The sequence below is a fragment of the Mesoplodon densirostris genome, chromosome X, assembly GCF_025265405.1.
Source record: "Mesoplodon densirostris isolate mMesDen1 chromosome X, mMesDen1 primary haplotype, whole genome shotgun sequence".
In the NCBI taxonomy this organism is placed as follows: Eukaryota; Metazoa; Chordata; class Mammalia; order Artiodactyla; family Ziphiidae; genus Mesoplodon; species Mesoplodon densirostris.
Genome location: NC_082681.1, coordinates 131381982 through 131402297, shown reverse-complemented (window position 1 = coordinate 131402297; position 20316 = coordinate 131381982). Strand labels below are relative to the sequence as shown.

The 20316-nt window shown below is 47.9% G+C and overlaps 1 protein-coding gene across 5 annotated transcripts in view; it reads left to right on the top strand.

Annotated features, from left to right (window-relative positions):
* Positions 1-20316, top strand: part of TBL1X (transducin beta like 1 X-linked) — a 223626-nt gene that overhangs the window by 66650 nt on the left and 136660 nt on the right. For all 5 annotated transcript variants that reach the window (XM_060086317.1, XM_060086316.1, XM_060086312.1 and 2 more), the window contains one exon: positions 17825-17898. The gene's annotated coding sequence lies outside the window, so the exon portion shown is untranslated. The remainder of the gene's footprint in view (positions 1-17824; positions 17899-20316) is intronic.

Sequence of the window (20316 nt, the reverse complement as noted above, 5' to 3'; positions counted from 1 at the left end):
TATTGGCACGTGCTAGTCTTTGGAAATGCTTGTGTTCCAGAATGGCTGTGGAGAGGACATGGGACGTTTGTCCATGTTTAGCTTTGACCATGGCCGTGAAGAACGTGGATTCATGGTGCTCGCATTTCATAAGCACGTGCTGTGCCAAGTGCTCAGCTGGCTGGGAGTCGTGGAGAACAAGCATAGCGCTCCCCTTGAGAACTTCAGCTCTTCGGAGAGGCGGGCGTGGTGCCAGCGGCCCCCATTGCAGGGGGCACAGCTGGGATGAAGGTATGGGTGTTGCCGTGTGCCCTGAGAAGGACCTGCTGGGCGTGTGGGTGCAAGGCCCTTAGGTGAGGGAGCGGGGCGGGTGTGTGAGGCCCCGAGTGGGCAGGGCCGCGTCACGCCAAGCTGGGCCCGGCTTGCCGAGGGGGCCTCGGCTGTGCCTCCCTTTGGGGCTGTGAATCTCGTGGTTATCTTTCTCTTGGCTACGAGGTCACACGTTTCTGGTTTGGGTGTTTTAGGAAAAAGAGAGTGGAGGCATTGAGGTACTGGGCTGACCCCATAGCCTTTGGGGAAGGAAGATGCCACGGCCTTTCTGTGCAGTGGACGAGGGACTGGTCTAGGACTGTGTGATCTTGTGAAAGTCATCTGGCCTCGGTCTGTTTATCTGTGATTTGGGGATTGTGGTCCGTGTGAGGGTTAGACAGGGTAGGAGTCTAGAGTTGAGTAAGAGTTGGTGTGCCCTCCAGGGCAAGCTCCCGTGAGTAGGAGCCGGCTGGGCTTGCCTCCACTTCTGGGGCTCAGGATGGCTGCAGCCCGAACCGTGAAGTGCGCAAGGCGGAGCCCATCTCTGCCGCTCCCTTGACCACAGCTCTGTACAGACGGTGCGGTGGAGGCCCAAGGCCTCCGGAAAGAGGCAGACGTGTGGATTGGCCTAAAGCAAAGCAAGGCTACTGCTAGCACCGGTCAACGCTGTAAAAATGAACACTGCGGTTTCCAGTCTCTGTTGCCGCCGCCACGCCTTACTCTTGTGTCATGTTGCGTAGACTCCAGGTTCTTTTCCCCTTTCTCAAGTTGGTCCTTGGTACTTGAGGTAGACAGAGCCATGGCCCTCGAAGGATGTCCCAGGCCTGATGCTGGAGCCTGTGAACGTGTGACCTCACACGGCAAAAGGGACTTTGCAGATGCGATTCTAGGGTCTCCAGGTGGGGCCGTGATCCTCCTGAGCCCAGAGTCGTCGTCACCACAGAGGAACATCAGAGTGGACGAGGGGGTCAGCATCAGAGAGGGGATGTGTCCAGTGAAGCACGGGCTGGAGTGACGTGGGCCCATGTGCCAAGCAAGGCGGGCGGCCTCCAGGAGCTGCACAAGGTGGGGACCCAGCTTCTCCCCTCCCTGGTGCCTCCAGAAGGGGCACAGCCCTGTGACCCACTGTTGACACCTGACCTCCAGAGTGTAACACAGTCTGTCTGTGTTGCTTAAAGCTGCTGAGTGTGTGGTCATTGGCTACACCAGCCATAGCAAACTGAGATAGGGGACACAGCCGTCTAGGTGCTGCAGTCAGGAGTTTCATACGCAGGGTCCAAGGGGTTCAGCTAGCAAGTGGTGGGAGGTCAGGGTCCAGGACTTTGCTTCCTCCTCTTGCCCTGAGAAATACAGCCTGGCGCTGTTTGCTGTTGCCGTTTTCTTTGATCCTGATTCTGCCCAGTGGGACGTGTGCTGCCAAGATTGACCAGATTTGACCGTGTTCTTTTGCAGAACCTGGGAAAAATAATAGCCCTACAAAATTCTGATTTTATAATGATGATTCAGTCCGACATAGAAGAGTACTTTCACAGAAATGAGCTGACATTAAAGTGTGTGAGTTCCATAGGTCTTTTTTTTTTTAGCAGTGCTGAAATTTACACCATCTGGAAAAAGCCCAACAACAGGTTTATTAGCTACTGGGCAATTAAAAAAAACACATTGGACTGTCATTCTTGAAGCTTTTGTCATGTATGACACCAGAAAATGGAATTTCTTAATCCACTTATATTGAATTTAAAATCCACTTAAACTAGAGCTTCAAGTGTTAGGATTCTTGAGTCCTAATAAACAGATATTCTAGTGAGTTTCATCTTCTGGATTCTGTTGTGACTATAAGAAGAAATGTTTTACGTGTTCAGTTTTCATCTCAAACCGGCTGAAAATCATGTTATGTATAAATATGAGTTGATTCAATAAAACTTATTGTTCAGGTGTAATTTGAATGAGAAAGCCTATCTATAGGCCTCTAACCAACTTAAATTATGCAATTAGGCATTTGACATTAGAGGCAGTGAGCTTATTTAAATCCTTTGTAACAGAGCAAATGAAGAGTTTTCATTTTTAAAAACATTGGCAGTTGTCTCTAGATTTTTGATTGTATGATAGCAGTGTAACTGTATATTTTGTTGTACATTTGTGCACATATACATAGGTAATCTTTGCTTTAAGGATCTCAGGTTTTTTTAAAAAACAGCGTTATTGAGGCATAATTAACAAACCAGAATTCACCTGTTGTAAATGTTCAATTCAGTGATTTTTAGTAAATTTACAGAGTTGTGCCAACATCGCCACTAAACGATTTGAGAACATTTATCAGCTAAAAAGAATCTCTCTGCCCATTGGCAGTACTCCCCTACCCGTGAAGCCCCTGGCAACACAGTCTGTTTTGTGTCTCTATGGATTTGCCTGTTGTGGACATTTCAAACAAGTGGAATCATATAATATGTGTCTGACCTTCATTTAGTATACTGCTTTCTTAAATTTATTTATTTATTTTTGGCTGCACTGGGTCTTCGTTGCTGCACGTGGGCTTTCTCTAGTTGCGGCGAACGGGGGCTACTCTTCATTGAGGTGTGCCGGCTTCTCATTGTGGTGGATTCTCTTGTTGCGGAGCATGGGCTCTAGGTGCGCGGGCTTCAGTAGTGGCACGTGGGCTCAGTAGTTGTGGTGCACAGGCTCAGTAGTTGTGGTTTACGGGCTTAGTTGCTCCCGCGGCATGTGAGATCTTCCCGGACCAGGGCTCGAACCTGTGTCCCCTGCATCGGCAGGCGGATTCTTAACCACTGTGCCACCTGGGGAGTCCTTAGTGTACTGCTTTCAGAGTTCATTCGTGTTGTTGCGTGATTCAGTACTTCACTCTTTTTTTATTGTTGAATGATATTCTGTTGTTATGAATATACCACATTTTGCTTATTCACTCATCAGTTGATGGGTGTGTGGGCCGTTTCCACTTTTTGGCTAGTATGAATGAGCTGCTGTGAACATTGTTTATAGGTTTTTGTGTAGATGTATGTTTTCATTTCTCTTACGTATATTCCTCAGAGTGGAATTGCTGGGCCATATGGTCCCTCCATGTGTAACTTTCTGAGGAACAGCCGGACTGTTCTCCAAAGCGGCTGTGTCGTTTTACGTTTCTACCCACGATGTGTGAGCATTCCAGTTTCTCCACATCCTCACCAGCACTTGTCATCATCTCTCAAAGAACTTCCTCAACCTCAGTTACAAGGCCCACAGCGTCGCTTGTTGAGTAGGAAATGAGGGGTTTTCATTGCCTGCTTTAAAGATCACGAGTTCCTTGAAGAAAGGAGCTGAGCGGATCTTCTGTGTCTCTGTAGGGTAATGAGCCTCTCGTAAAGCTTGGTCTGAGCAGATGGGAGAGTAAAGGAATTAACGAGTGGTGCCCAACAGAGGAATAAACGGTGGGCACTGCCACCCCCCCCCACCCCCCCACGTGCCCAGAAGCCGCAGAGACTCAGGGCTCGGGCACCAAGGCTGCATCAGGACGGGCGAGTCCATTCCCAAAGCCCCTGCCACAGGACTCGCTGGGACTCTAAAGGGACGGGCTGCGGGGTGAAACATTGGGAAGGAGAGCGCAGGTTTCCAGAACAGAATCCTCATCAGGGAATAGACAACACGGCCACCGGACACGAAACCTGGCCCTGCGGGAGCCACAGGGAGTTGGGGCCAGATGCTGAGGAAGTGAGGCCCCGACAGGGGTGCGGTGAGGGTGCCCCCTGGAGAGGCATGAACATTAAGGAGGTGCTCACTCTCGGGGTCCCCACTCACCTCCCCCTCATCCCACCCGGAGTGACAGGAGTCCTCCCTGCAGCCAGCGTTGACGCTGCAGCTTCTCAAGCAGCTACAGAAGACCACACGTGGATCGCAGTGTCCGTTCCCTGACGCCCAGATTATAATCCCTCTTAAAGGGACTATAGCACCCAGGGAACTGGTATCCGGCAAGCGGAAGGCTGCATTTGTTTCCTGTGGTTCCTGGAACAAATGACCGCAAGCGTAGTGGCTTCCGATGACTTACATTTAGTACTTCACAGGTCTGGAGGTCACAAGTCCAGCACGGGTCTCCCTGGACTAAAATGGAGGTGTCTGCAGGGACACTTATTTTCTGGAGGCTCTAGGGGAAGCATTGGTTTGGTTTGGTTTGGTTTGCAGTTGCCTTTCCCAGCTTCCAGAAGCCGCCCGTGTTCCTTGGCTCCTGGCCCCTTACTCCCTCTTCAGAGCCATCCATGGCTGAGGCTCACGTTGCATTGCGTGGACCCTGGCTGACCTAAAACCCTCTTCCCCGCTGAAAGGACTCCCCTGATTACTGTGGGCCACCTGTGTAAGCCAGAATAACTTTTTTTTGGAGGGTTAGCTTAGCGACCTGAATTCCGTCTGCACAGTTAATTCCCCCGCTCCAGGGAACCTACCATATTCTCAGGTTCTGGGGATTAGGATGGCCGCAACTTGGGTGCGGAGGGGTGACTCTGCTACCATAGATGGCCTGGGTTGCAGTAGTTGAACAATTTATTCTTGACGTGGTATTAGTCCCAACCTCCTGCTTTTCTGGCCGTGTAGGAACCAGGGGTTCAGTCAGGAACTGCAAGGTGTGAGTTGGGTGTTTTCCGGAGCAGTGCTGTTATCCATTACGTATTTTGAGTGATGCGTTAGGATCACACCTTTGGTTTAGGAAGAGTTATGTGCGGCTTTGCAGGGGGAAAGATGAGGCAGGGGGAAGTTGTACGCAGTCATCCCGAGGCTGACTGGGGAGTGGCGGTGGGCGTGGAGAGAGGTGACGTTTACGGAGGCTTTGTGGATAAAACTTGGGGCCCAATTGATGGATTGTTGGGAGGGGGTCAGAAAAGGGCAAGGGATGAGTCCAAGGTGAGAGCAGCAGAGCTCTGGGCCTGGATGTGAAGGGTAACAATTGGTGAGTCACAGGAAGTAGTCAAGAGAGACTGGGAGAAGATGGACATTTACATTTGAAATGGTGACCTCTGGGGACTGGACAGGGACCCAGGTTGACACTGAAGCAGGCAGAGGAAATGCTGCCTTGGAAGACAGCTTTGGCGTTCCCTGCAAAGAGGGCCACCACGTTAGATAACCTTACAAGAGAACAAAGCTGGAGGAAAAAGAAATTCAAGGGTGGAGTGTTGGGGAAACGCCTGCGTTTAGTGGATCGAGGATGAAGAAGAGCCAGAGAAATGATCTGAGAAAGAGATTGACTCGTTCAGCGCGTGTTTACTGCGTGGCTCCTACGTGCCAGGCGTGGATGCACTAAAAGCAGAGGCAGTTCCTGCCCTCGTGGAGCCTGCCGTCCAGCCGGATGGCCCTGGACCCATTCGCTTGGATAACTGTGGCCGTTACGTGAGCCCGTGGAGGAGAGGGTTATAGACACGGTAATGCCAGATGTCCCCGAGAAGTGGGAAGGGGGAAGGAAGCCTGGTCATTACACTTGTTGGCTGTGTGGAAGGAGTGGATTAGCTCAAGACAGCAGAGGAGGAAGCTTCCTTGGACACTTCACGTGGTTCTGGCCGAGGGTCGTTTCCACCAGCTTCGCTGTGTTAGGATCTCCGGGTTTAGTACCTTCCCTCTTCTTTATGCAGAAACCCATGTCTGGGACCTTAGCATTCCTAGCTTGTTGTTCTGGAACCTAGTCCACCTTGGTTGTTGACTCGAGCAGCCATATAATTTATTGTCCAAATTGGGGCACTTCTGAGAGGGAAAGGCAGCACTGTTAATAATTACCTTGGGACAACAGGGATCAAGCAGGATCGTCTCCAGCAGGAAGACACATGAATACGTTGCTGTCCCGGAATAAAGGTCATGGTTATTAGCTCGTGATGTTTTTCCTGAAGTTCTCAAGTCAAATTTGTGGAAAAGTTTTAATGCCACATATTTTGTAATTATTTCTCAGGAAGCCTGGAAATTTGTTCACACACATGCCAGGCATGGTTCATGTGTCATGTGTGGTGCTATGCTGCAAATACCTTTAGACCCTATTGTGATTAACAGAAACATAAACAATTTCAAAGGCACTTTGGAATTAACTGCCATTATGTAGTCTTGCTATTAGGTGTTTTCCCTTAAACATTAGGTAATAAAATGCAGCTTTGTTTTTTAATCTTTAAAAATTTTTTGGCTGCATTGGGTCTTCATTGCTGTGTGTGGGCTTTCTCTAGTTGCGGCAGGCTTTTCTAGTTGTGGCGAGCAGGGGCTACTCTTCATTGCAGTGTGCGGGCTTCTCATTGCGGTGGCTTCTCTTGTTGCGGAGCACGGGCTTCTAGGCACGTGGGCTTCAGTAGTTGTGGCTCACGGGCTCTAGAACTCAGGCTCAGGAGTTGTGGCACACGGGCTTAGTTGCTCCGCGGCATGTGGGATCTTCCTGGACCAGGGCTCGAACCCGTGTCCCCTACATTGGTAGGCGGATTCTTAACCACTGCGCCACACCAGGGAAGCCCCAGCTTTCCTTTTTTTAGTGTAGGTGGTTCGCAAAAGTTTTTGACACTTAAAAAATGGTTCTCCTTGTTTTATTGGGGCATCGCTTACAATACCAAGCAATTGAATGCAGTGGTGAAACCATAGTATGATCTAGCCCATACAGTTGGTTACTAGGCAACCATTAGAAGCAATACAGTAGAAGTGGTATATATATTGGCACCGAAATGTGTTTACGATATACTGAAATGTGTTTCTGTGACCCCAGGAGACCCGCCCCTCAGTTGGGACTTGGAGCACTTCTAAGACGTGGCCTTGGAGTAAACTGGGCTGTGTGGAGATCTACATGCTGCTACCATATTGTTATCCACTTGTAAATTTGATTTGCTGAGCTGTGCTTTGGTGCCGTATGGTTATCTTAACACTGAGGGTTATTTTAAAAGTGACCCAGTGAAAATCTGGTGGATAGCATTTACTGAGGGTAGAGTTGTACCGAGTCCACAGTTTGCTCTCTGGGACCCATGGGAGAAATTTTACATGTGTATGAAACTCTAGTTGCTGTGTTTTTGATATTTGTATCTCCTTCATTTTTTGGATACTGTGAATCAAGCATCTAATTATATTTGTTTCTTTGAATCGATGTCTAGGAAACTCAGAATCTGATTTATATAGTTCCCTTCCAACTGATGTAAAGTTGTGTCTGATGGCAAACTTTGGGTCCTGTCCTCACCTTTCAGCTTTATCTCATTTTTTCGTGCCATTATCTTCGAATTTGCCCTGATTTACGCAGTTCATTATGTTATTTTTGCTATTTTGTGCATGTGTGTGTGTTTGGGACCCACCTCAAATCTTTTTCCTTCTTTTCCCAGGTGGGAAATCATTAGGTATTTTAGTGAATGAGAGAGTGCTGGGTCTTCTTGGAAGTTGTTGGCTTACAGTGGCTTTTGAATTCTGATGTGCCAGCAGCATCTTATTTTAATGTGGCTGCTTCCTGTTCAAGTCCATCGGGGCAAAGTGTATGTCTGGATTTAGTAGGATGAGGACTGTGTCAAAAGCAGCAGCTGAGCAGACCCTAGTTAAACTTTTTAGGCCTTTCAAGCGTGAAAATTAAAGTTCTTTAGAAACCAATCTACGAAAGAAAGATTCATAACAATTAACAAAAGTCCTGAATCATTTAATTTTACTGGGGAAAAAAAGCCATTAAAAAATAAATTCCTGGGCTTAAAGGTACATTGAATGGAGCGGAAATTCTTTTTCTCTCTCCACCAGAGTGGTAGGGCACTTTCCTCTAAACTCCATCGAAAACTGGGCCCCAGAGCCTTGATTATGCTTCATCACTTTCGTTGAAAAGCAGGAAGTGAAATCAAGGTTATTGAAGTAAAAATTCTTTTGGGTCTTCCACTAAACAAGCATAAAGAATTAGTGCAGGAAGAATAGCTATCTCTCGATTTTATGAGAAGGAAGGATCTGGAATGACTTTTCTGGATCAGTTCAGGGCCTTGGCGCTTCCCCGTTAGTAACAGCCAGTAGGAATGGCCTCTGACTAATAGCTTGGATGGGCCAGGAGCCGTGCTGTGTATTTTACAGTCACGGTCTCTGTTCCTCCCGACCGTCGTGTGACGTACGCGTCCTTTGTCCCGCCTTTACAGGGAGAGGGAACTACGCGGCTCGCAGGTTCTTGTCTGGGGCCGCACGTGTACTTGGTGACGAGGCTGTAAGCTGATTCCGGAGCGCGTGGACCACAGTGGCGAAAGGAGTTTTATCCAGTACTTAGGTGGTGTTCCCTCTGTGCCAGGGAGGGTTCTGTGTCCCTTCTGTGCGTGTGCCTGGTGGGGTCCACCCCTGATGTTGTTGTGAGGATTCAGTCAGTTACCTGTCCCCTTCGTACAGATGTGGAAGTGGAGGCGTGGGGACGCCTGGCCCAAGGATGCGTACAGCCGGCCGGGGGTGGACTGTCACGGCCCTTCTGGCCCCAGCTACCCCACCCGTAGTTGCCAGGCCAGCTGCATCCTGGATAGAATAACAGGACATGTCCGTATCACAAGCAGGAGAGCTGCTAAGGCCGAGCTGCATCTCAGTTCTCACTTTCATTATGGGACCCGAGGGGTGCGCCTGGAAGAAGTGCCCCGGCAGCAAGGCGTGGCTTCAGTGGGGAGCTTGCAGACAGGGTGAGAAGGACAGGTGACTTGGAGACGCTACCGGCGGTACGGTTCTCAGGGTTGAACGCCTGGCTTCTCTCAAAGGTGCAAAAGGCTGGGGAATGTGACACTAGTTAGGAGAGCTTGTTAACAGCTGGGGCAACAGATTGGGGGTCAGGGGTGAGGCATGGCAGGGCCAGACAGAGTCTGTGGGGTGCGTGAAGCAGCTGTGGGCAGACCGGAGACGTGTTTGTTAGCTGAACTGCCTGAGCTTTTGCTGGTGACGGAGAAACCCTCAGTTTCAGCCCCAGGTGTGGCCACCCGAAACGTCTCCAGTCATCCCCAGCTGGGAGCCACTGGTCTAAAGACGTGGGGGCAGGACTGACCCTCAGTGCAAACTGAAACAATTCCTAGTGACACACCACCTCTCAGTCGTCAAGTTGACAAATAAAAAAAATTTTTCCCCCACTTTTGGAAAAGGCTGGGGTTTAAGTCATTTTGAGGGCATCTTGTTTCCAAAGGGGGAAGGATCAGAGAGGAAGATAGGAGGAATAGGAAGATGTGTTTGTGTGCCTGTTTGTGTGTGCGTGCGTGCGTGTGTTTTAATACTCGATTCTTGAATTAGCTGATCATTGCCATTGGCGTCCTAGATTTTGAGGTATTTAGGTAAGCGTAGAGTTGAATTTCATTGTTTTCCCAGAGGGATTTGCTTGCTGTGTTGTTAAATGAAATTGAGGACAGTACCCTTGCCCTTTGCAGGTGAGGGTTGGGGGAGTAGGGTGTGTTTGCACATGGTAGAAACTGAAACCTGAACACCAGGACCATATGGCGTTCAGAAACTTCCATGATAATTTCAGTGAATAAATAACGTGCTTGACAGTTACATTTAAAGGTACGCTTAGTACTCATTGCAAAATGTGGAGAGAGTGCTTTGGGACTTGAGGGAGAGATTAATTGGCATTCTTTTCTACCCCATGGTACCCTCACTGTGTCATCTGTAGACCAGAAATTGATGTGTCACCTGAAGATGATATTGATAGTTTGGTGTTACATCTGTGGGGAGAGGTTCAGATTGCTGTGGGTTGACAATTTGCTGAATAAGAAAGATCACGCTTTCCTAATACTTTCTTTATTTTTTAATAAATTCATTTATTTATTTATTTTTGGCTGCGTTGGGTCTCTGTTGCTGCACGCGGGCTTTCTCTAGTTGCGGCAAGCGGGGGCTACTTACTGTTCGTTGCGGTGCGTGGGCTTCTCACTGCGGTGGCTTCTCTCGCTGAGGACGGAGCACGGGCTCTAGAGCGCAGGCTTAAGTAGTTGTGGCTCGCGGGCTCTAGAGAGCAGCCTCAGTAGCTGTGGCACGTGGGCTCAGTAGTTGCGGCATGCGGGATCAGTAGTTGTGGCTCTTGGGGTCTACAGCGCAGGCTCAGTAGTTGTGGCTCGTGGGCTCTAGAGCGCAGGCTCAGTAGTTGTGGCGCACAGACTTAGTTGCTTTGTGGCATGTGGCATCTTCCCGGACCAGGGCTCGAACCCGTGTCCCCTGCATTGGCGGGCCGATTCTTAACCGCTGCGTCACCAGGGAAGTCCGTATCATAATACTTTAATGTATCATGTTTAAACGTCGTGATTCTTTTTCTCTCACTAAATAAGATTTCATGCCACTGAATAAAATTTAACGCTTACAAATATTGTGCGACTGACAGCTTATTAAAGTTTTTTGTGTTTTTTTTCCGTTGATACCAGCTCTGGATGGATTATATAACTGTAAGCCCAATTGGGTCATGTTATGTTACCTCTCTCATACCAGATATTCATGTGCCAAGTCCTGTCTTGGTCTTTGTATGTGGGATTTATTTGGCATATCATGGTGTGAGTTGGGAAAGTGCTTTTCATTCGTCACGTGTGACATGTATATGGTTGAGTCTGCTGCCGTGGGGTGATGGGTAAGTGATACACATGTCTATATATATGTGCTCATATACATCCATGCATGCTCACAATACTGATTTTGCCAATTCTACAAGCGTTAAATACTTCTTATTAGTGTCATAATGCTTTAAAGAAGAAATCAAGTTTATACGTGTCTTGGTTAGTGTCTCTCTTTCTCCTCATTTGAATAATTCATACTTTTACACTGAACTTGTAAAACCTGCAAGCATAATAAAATGTCATTTTGCAGGAATGAATGGATATTAAGTGACTTCCCTGAAGAGTATATGAAGAAAGTATGTTTCCCCATTGATTCTTAAATTAAAAATGAATGATGTTTCCTGAGTATTTATTGCCCTATACTTACAGTGCTCTGTTTGTTTTTCTTCAAAGTTTAAAAACGAAGAGTGACTTTCTTTTGGTTGTGATCCTGCTGTTTGTTTTGGATGCACTGCTATGGCATGCCGGCTGTATTCTGTGCTCAGCTATAACAAAGTGGTTCTCAGTGATGCTGCCGAAATAAGAGGCTAGTTGGCTTTGTGGCAGGTGCCTAGGACTTGTGCAGTTTGGTTTTGTTCCGTTTTCTGTCTCGGTTGTTGCTAATAGATAGATGACAGTTTATGATATTTGCGACATTTGTTGAATGAATAAGCGAATGAATGAATGCACAGAGAAGGCCTTGCGTGCTGTTCTAGTTTCTGTCCCCTGGAGCATCCACTGTGCAGAAGCAGTGTTTCTTGCCAAAGCATATGTAGAGAGCCGTGGTCTACACCCAGGTGTGATGGGGTGAGGGCTCCCTGACTGCCGTCGTGAGGTGGCATTCAAAGAAGCTGCTGTTAGCAACCTACCAGTTGTCTTGTCCCTTGTGTTTTATTATTTTTTATGCTTTGCTGCTATTTTCTGCTATGATGTTGTGAGTCGGTACAAATTTCTGTTTTGTGAGGGACCTTCCTATCTCACCTCAGATGAAAGAGGGCCCTCGGTTGCCCTGTTTACACACTGGGTGTAATAAAATCCAGTCTTAGGTGCAGAGAGATGTTTCTGCTTGTGTGATCTCATTCTAAAAGGTCCTCAAGTTCTTAACGAGGAAGGAGGCCGTAAGGAGTTAAATCAGAGAACCTTATATTGGAAATAGTAACGGCGGGGATTTAGAAATCACTCTCAATGTTTTCTTCTGAATGTGTGTTTAACATCATCTCAGGGTGGGTGCTAACGGCACTGATCTTCCATTGCTGTCTTTTTATCCTCTTTGTCGTAGTCTTTAGATTTGTACTGTCACATATGGTAGCCACTGGCCACGTGTGGCTCTTTAAATTAAATTAATTAACATTAAATTCAATTTAAAAGTCAGGCCTTCAGTTGTACTGGCCACATTTCAAGTGCTCAGTAGTCACATGTGGCTAAATGAATACCTTACTAGACAATGAAGGTACAGTGCAGAAAGCTTTATCAGATGAGAGATGGTTAGTTAGATTTTTGCCCAACAGATATTCCAGGAAAGAGAGGGAGGGGAAAATACCTCAAGTCTGAAGAAGAGAAATTTCAAACCAAGTGACTAGAACTGTGAATAAAAATTCAGCACATCAAAAAAATTACTACATGAAGGCTCATCATCATGTCATTTTAGAAAATCAGGGATAAAGGCAGTATCTAAGCACTTTCTGAATTTAAAAAAAAGTCATAGGAAGGATTTTGAATCAGAATGACATCATATTTCTTAAGTTAGAAAACAGACTGATCTTAGAATTCTATGAAAGTTTATTTTCACTCAGAATTTCGAAGTCCTTCCCTCACTGGTTGTTAATTTAGAGTGGCATAAAGTTGTTTGTCCATGTTCAGGATATCAGTATAACTTAGCTTTCATACATCACTTCTCAGGAAGCTACTAGAGAATGTGTCCCATCAGAACGAGAGAGTAAAGCAAGAAAGGGAAAGATTTGGGGTCCCGGAAACAGAAAGAGGCAGAAGGGGGGATTCTCAGGATGCTGGTGTGATCTCGGGGCATCTGCTCTGAGCCGACCCACCTCTGACAAGTACAGACTGGAGCAGGGACCAGAGGAAGGTCTGGTGTGTATATATTTGGGGAGAGGGGGTGGGGGTGAGGGCAGGATAGACGTGGAACTGACAGGTTATCCGAGTTAAAAATTGAAACGTTGTGGAGGGTGTTGGAGGAATTATCAAAGAAAATAAAAACAGAGGCAACTAATAATCCCAGGAAAATGTAAGGGTTGCGTAAGAAAGGAATCCTCATCACACTGTATTGCTTGCTCCGCGGTGCCGACGCCATTGTCAAAATAAAACGTGTGCAGTCTAGATTGAACCCCCCAAATGTTATACTGTTGGGGAAACATGGGAGGGTAAGTCCAGGGTTGGTGACGGGAATTTTCAAAACCAAAAATCCTCTTCCATGTGTGAGAAAATCAAGTTAAGTGGTATCTGACGTTGATAGGATATATTATAAGCAGCTTAACTTAGGAACATGGAAGTCCGTACTAGGGAGCGCTGCCAATAACAGAAACAGTTCTAAGGTTTGAAAGTGGTTGCTTTGTGAAGTAGAATTGAGGATAGATGGTGCTGGAATGCTTGCAGTGAAAAAGGAGGAGTCTTTTGCCTCCCCTGTGTACGTGTATTACTTTGAAAAGAAAGGTGGCTTGGAAAATTAAAGTATACAGTATATATACCTTGGGCAAAATTATAGAAATTTTAGTATGGTTCAGATTCGGGGTTCTCAACCTTGGTGATACTGACATTGGATCCACATAATTCTTTGTGGAGGTGGCTCTATGCTGTGGGCTGTGGGATGTTTCGCAGCTTCCCTGGCCTCACCAGATGCCAGTAGCATTCTTCCCCGGAGTCCTGGCAACTACAAATGTTTCCACACGTTGCCCGGTGTCCCGGGGTTGGGGCGGGGGGGGGGTGCGAAATCAGTGCCATTTGAGAAGCACCGATTTAAAGGATTTAAAATCTGGTATGGAACGAATCATCTCAATGTATAAAAACACTGGTCAGCACAGTGTGGGTAATGCAGCCAACAGCAGCTTCATCACGGAGAACTTGAACCCCATACGGAGCACATGAAGTGGTTTGGAATTCTCTGGTACCGTGAACCGCTGCAACCCACCCCTGCCTTTGGGACCAGGATGTGTCTTAGCCCCTGGCTCTTGGCCCGGTTAATTCAGGGCTCACCAAAAAAAGAAAAGGACTGGGGAGGGAACCGCGGCTCCTGTGTCATGCACCGTGGCTTCGGAAAACATACTTTAGATTTTTCACATTATTTTCAGGATGATACAACTGAATTTCTCCAGAGTGGAAATGTTAATCATTATGGCAACTTTGGGGAAAAAATGCACACTTTGGATATATTTCTGTGCTCAGTTGGCTGCGGGACGAGATACATTCCTCCTCCCCCGCCTCCCTCCCCCACCAATTCTTTTGCAAGTTCTTGGTTCAGTTCCTTGCAAGGTGTTTTCCCTTAGAATTTACAAAGGAAGTCAACAGGAAAATGGTTCCTCAGATTTTTTTTTTTTTTTGATGTGGATGAAACCTCATAAATAATTTAATACCCTCATTTCACAGCTGAGGAATCTCTGGTTCAGAGAGAGTTTCTTATAATTAATTAGGAGCAAAGTGAGGCCTGTAACTCCTCTTTTTGTTTTTTTTTAAACGTTTTCATTTAAACAAATAAAATGCATGTGCACAGGAATGCTGGAAGGAAGACACAACAGGGCAGTGAAATGGATCAGGCCTCTGGCGTGTTTTCTCAGCACTTCCATACCGTTCAGGGTTTTGAGCGTGATCTGCCAGGAGCCTGTGCCCTTCCTTGTCAGCTTGGACAAAATGAAAAAAAAAAGAGAAGCCAGAAGTTCATGAGGGGCTCCTTAATTCCAATTCCTGATGGTCCAGACAGAGCCCCTGTCGGGGGTAGGGGGTCTAGGATGATGCAGGAGCAAGTCAGAAAGGGAAGGCTCTGGTCCCCGAGTCCCCCAGCTCTTGTTGGCACAGTCCTGGAGCCAGCGTGCACAACCACTGCAGCTGTCCTTACACTGGTGGCCCAAAGAGTGACGTTGGTCCGTACTGCTCGGGCGGCTCCTTCCTCCGTCTGCTGGATGGAGGCAGCCGCGTTCTCTCCACGGACCGGCCCCGTGGTACTCTGCTTGCTGTCAGCATCCTCATTCCTGAGTACCACGACAGCAAGAGCATCCCCCGATATTTTGGGAAACTTCCGTGCCTTCCTCTTGCTCCCATTTGTTGCCTCCAGTACCACTCAAGCAGCAGCCCCTTTCTCTTCTACCTTGCCCGACCTTGCGCCAACAAGTGCCACCTCCTCCGTGAAGCCTCTCTAGATCTCTTCCGTGCGGAGAAGACGGCGTGCCTGAGTCCTGGTCATCCTGTCAGCCGTGGTCGTCCTTGTCCTCCATCTCAGTAGCAGTTATTTGCTAGTCTTTGCCTGATTTTTGAGAGACGGCCGTCACTAGAAGCCAAGAACACCACACTGTTTTGGATTCCCTCCTACCTTGCTGTACGTGCCTCTGTCTTATTGGCCAGGTCCTCCTCCTCAGGGTTCAGTGGTCAGTATATATAATATATATATAATTGACTATATTATATATATAATCGATTATATAACGTATAGTCGATTATATACTATATATATAGTCGATTATATCATATATAATCGACTATATAACATATATAGTCGACTATATATATTACATACAGTCAATTATATATATTATATATATAGTCGATTATATATATATAATCTGTTCTTTTTCAGATTCATTTCCATCATAGGTTATTACAAGATACTGAATATAGTTCCCTGTGCTATACAGTAGGTCCTTGTTCTTTATTTCATATATGGTAGTGTGTATCTGTTAATCCCAAGCTCCTAATTTATGCCTCCCACTTCTCCCTTGGGTAACTGTAAGTTTATTTTCTATGTCTGCGAGTCTGTCTCTGTTTTGTAAATAAGTTCATTGATTTATTTATTTATTTTTATTTATTTATTTTTGCTGTGCTGCACAGCTTGTGGGACCTTAGTTCCCTGACCAGGGATTGAACCCAGGCCCTCGGCAGTGAAAGCTCTGAGTCCTAACCACTGGACCGCCCGGGAAGTCCCTGTATCAGTTTTTTAGCCGCCACGTGTAGGTGATATCGTACGATACTTGTCTTTCTCAGTCTGATTTACCTCACTTAGCATGGTCCTCTTGAGATCAGCAGTTCTCAGAGGGGCGTGTATGCCCTCCAGGGGACATGGGTAGTGTGGGTCAGTTTTGGTTGTCACCGCTTGGGAGGATGGGGGATTCCTATCGGTGTCCAGTGGGCAGAGCCTGGGATGCTGTCCAGTATCCTGCAGCGTAGAGGATGGCCCCACCGCACACACCACGGTCTGATCTGAGTGCCAGCAATGCCGAGGATGAGAAGTCCTGCATCAGATGCTCCCGTCCAGGCCCTCAGCTTCAGAGGTCATGGTTACTGCTGGACGTAACTCTGTGACTGGGACCCCTCGCACTTGCTGAGACCTGTGTGTTTAACTGCCTAGTTAACAGCCTGCTTGGAGAGCCAATGGGCGTTGCAAAGTTCACACGTTAAAAGACTCTTGATTTCTCTTCCGCTCAGCCTCCGTGCCTCCTGGGCAACGGCCCCACCTTCCAAATTTTGCTCGAGCTCTGAACCTGGAAGTCGCCTTTACTTCTTCCGTCCCCTGCCCAGCACACCTCCGCCCTACCGGGGCGTCCTCTGGCTCACACCTCCAGACACACCTCAGACGCTGTGCGTCCCTCTCCGTCTCGTCTGTCATCTTCCCCACCTGCACTGTGTGAGCCACTGTGTTCCTCTGCTGAGCAAGAGCTTCTCTGGGTTTTGTTCTAAGAACGATGGGAGCCCCTGAAGGGGTTTTTGTGTGTGTGTGTGTGGTACGCGGGCCTCTCACTGTTGTGGCCTCTCCCGTTGCGGAGCACAGGCTCCGGACGCGCAGGCCCAGCGGCCATGGCTCACGGGCCCAGCCGCTCCGCGGCATGTGGGATCTTCCCGGACCGGGGCACGAACCCGTGTCCCCTGCATCGGCAGGCAGACTCTCACCCACTGAGCCACCAGGGAAGCCTCCCGAAGGGTTTTTAAGTAGAAGGATGGTCACATTTTCTTTTCTCGTTCAGTCTGGCACTGGGTGAAGAGAGGTCAAGAAGAAAGGATCAGACTCCTTTTCAAGGGCTGCAGAGTCCTCCGTGATCCAGGACCTCCTGTCACTCACTTCTGCTGCCCAGCCCACTGGCCTTCCTCCCCGTCTCCCAGTCGCCAAGGTCGATCTCACCACAGGACATTTGCACCTGCTGGCCACTCTCACTCCCATTCAAGGGCTCCCTCCTCACAGAGGTCCATCCCAGCCCCCGCTGTAAACTCAGCTCCTTGTCCGCTGGGCACTTGTCTCCCACTACCGGTTTGAGCGTCATCACTTCTCTCCCGTTAAACAGTCTCGTTGTGAGTTTTCTGACGAGTTTATTGTCACTGATCTCCCCTCACTGAGATCCCCCCATGCCCCCGTTTCACTGTCCGGCCGGGTAAGTGTCACGTGACGGCAGACCTCAGGTGTCCCGGAAACCAGGGCAGCACTGAGCAGCGTTTCCGCTTCCCACCAGGCTGGGCGAGTAGTTCTCAGTAAGCATGTGCTGAGTTGCGTTGAATCTAGAAACACCTGTGTTTTCACTTAGCGTGTTTTAGGATGCTAGAGAAAAATGAGAGATGGGTAGATGTTTCAGTTACTGGTGTTCCCTGGTGACGTGATCACAGTCGGTTTCCAGATAGTGAGACTTCTGAACACATTTGTGTGTGTGGACAGTCACATCGTGTGCTCTACATAGAGATGTAAGCCTGCAGTTCACCTACAGTGGTTGTCCACCATCTGACGCCGTGATTATGTCAGCTTCTTAAGACCTCCTATTTCAGAAGTCTGCCTGCTTCGCGAACGGTCGAGAATGTATTTGAGATGTCTTCGTTGATATGTTTTGCCTGACTTTGGGTATTTTTTTCATTGACAGGTAACTGAAGACAGAAAACAGGCCTAAAAATAAACCCTAGAAGGAAGACGGGATTTGCCTACATTTGGCTCTGAGTAAGTGGAATTGTAAAATGGATTTCTTTCTTATTCCGTAATGAATATCCTGTCAACCGCTCCACGTTTTCTGGACTTAAAAATGAACTATTACCGTATTGGCTGTACGTACCGGAAACAGTGATTTCCCAGGATTTCTTGTAATAGGTGATTTGGTAACCAAAAAATGCTTTATATCTGCGTCGGCACTTCATAGCAAGCTCCTATTTTATTTAGCTTCTGGAAGTCAGAAATTTTAGGAGAGGGAAATGGAGATGGTTGTTAAAGTGCGTGTGCTTTCAAGGGAAGCATCGTTGCTGCCGGTTTTTCCCATGTGCATTTCAGGTACGTATTTTTCCACAGGTGGCTGATTTATAATAAACAGAGCTTTTTGACTCTTTCGCCTTTTACAGGCTCCCTTTGTCTTGTATGTGCCTCTCAGAATGTGTTTGGAAAATGACAGGCATCCAGACAGGCATCCACTGCTTGTGGACCAACCAGAATTTTCCATAAAAACCTTGTTTGGCACCATTGTGAGGCAGCGTGGCCTGTGCTGTAGGCCCCTGGGGAGGCGTTTTCCTCCTGTCTGAGCCCCGCGTGGACTGTTGTGAGGGGTAGAGAGAACCCAGACTCACCGAGGACAGGGCCGTCTGGGTTCTGGAGTTGCCATCTTGGCTGCTGTATTTCACCCAGTTTACAGCGAGGCCCGATTCTCAGCCACATCACGAACATCCTTTTCAGATCACCTTTTATGAAAGTCTCCTATTTCTGGGATGACCATCCTTTGAATCTGTTGCTTCTGGAGCCTTGTGGACTCTACCAGGATGTGTGAGATGTGTCTTGTGCTTTGGGGTAAGGGATTGCAGGTGCTGGAAAGCCGTGGTGTGCATGGGGTGTGCCATGGGTGCTGCAGACATGTGCTGCTGTGGGAATTCCTAGGAAGGGTCTATCAGCCTGTGCTAGGGCAGCTGAGGAAGGCTGGACCTTTCTCTTGAAAGGGGCACTTGGGTTGGGTTCGGTGCCGCATGGGATTTCAGTACATACTGAGGAAATGCGTTCTAGACGGGACTCTGGGCAAAGGTGAGGAAGTCAGGAATAAGAAAGCTTTTTTTTTTTAGGGAAAAGTGGATAAACCAGCCTGTGGAATGCAGGGGACTTGGGGGAGGGGCAGAAAAGGTGTAAGGAAGAGGCAAGGACCCTGAACTTGACCCTGTCTGCACAGGGCCTAAAGGAGACTGATTCTGATTCTCTTAGCATTAGCGCTGCCATGTTTGTGCGCCAAAGGTGACCTTTAGAACCAGCCTCCACGGGTGAAGGAGGATGAGTGTACCACGGCAAAATACTTGTGTAACACCTTACTGTGTGCCAGACATGGCCATAATTCACACAGCTGACAATTCACCCATCTGGAGCACACATACAATTCAGTGGTTTTTAGCGTATTCACAGAGTTGTGCAACCGTCACAGTTGATTTTAAGAAATGTCATCCCTCCCCAAAGAATCTCATACACGTTCGGAGTCCCTCCCCAGTCACTCCCACCTCCCCCAGCCCCTGATCACCACCAGTCTGCGGTCAGTGTCTGCGGATCCGCCCATTCTGGACGTTTCAGGTAAAAGAAAGAAATCACGTCAACATGGGTGCTGTGTGACTGGTTTCTTTTTTACTTAGCATAATGTTTTCAAGTTTCTTCGTAGCATTCCTCTTGTTTGCCAAGTAACATTCCATTGTATGAATAGACCACATTTTGTTTCTCTGTTCATCCATCACACACTGTTATTTTTGAAGACTTCTGTTTTGAAGGAATGTTAGACTCAAAAAGAGGCCGCACAAAGAGTACAGGGAGGCCTAGAGCGCCCCCCTCCGCCTTCCCCGGCTGACAACATCTTACGTGAAGGTACTACTTATCAAGGGGAGGAAATGGACATCGGCACCGTTGACCCAAATGCGGACCTTATCTGGATCTCAGCAGTTCTTCTGTGCGTGCGTGCGTGTGTGCGTGCATGTGGACAGGGTATGAAATAGGATCACGTGTAGATTCCAGCAACCCCCGTTGTAATCTGATGCAGAACTCGTCCATCAGCACAGGGAAAGCTCCGTATGCCCCGTCTGTACGGTCACCCTCTCCAGCTCCTGGCAGCAACTGGCTTCTCCGTCTCTGTAATTTCATCCTTTCCAGAATGTTCCATACATGGACTCATGCAACGTGTGGCCTTTTGAGACTGCCTTTAGTGACTCAGCCTCCGGCACTTCGATCCATCCCAGGTGTTGTGTATTACTACCAACGCCTGCCTGGTATTCCACAGTCTGGATGCACCCGTGTGTATTTATCCGCTCATGCGTTGAAGGGCGTTTGGGACCCTCCTGGTCTGAGGCTAGGACAAACAGAGCTGCTGTGAACACCCACGCACAGGTCTCGGCGTGAGCCAGCTGCTGTTTT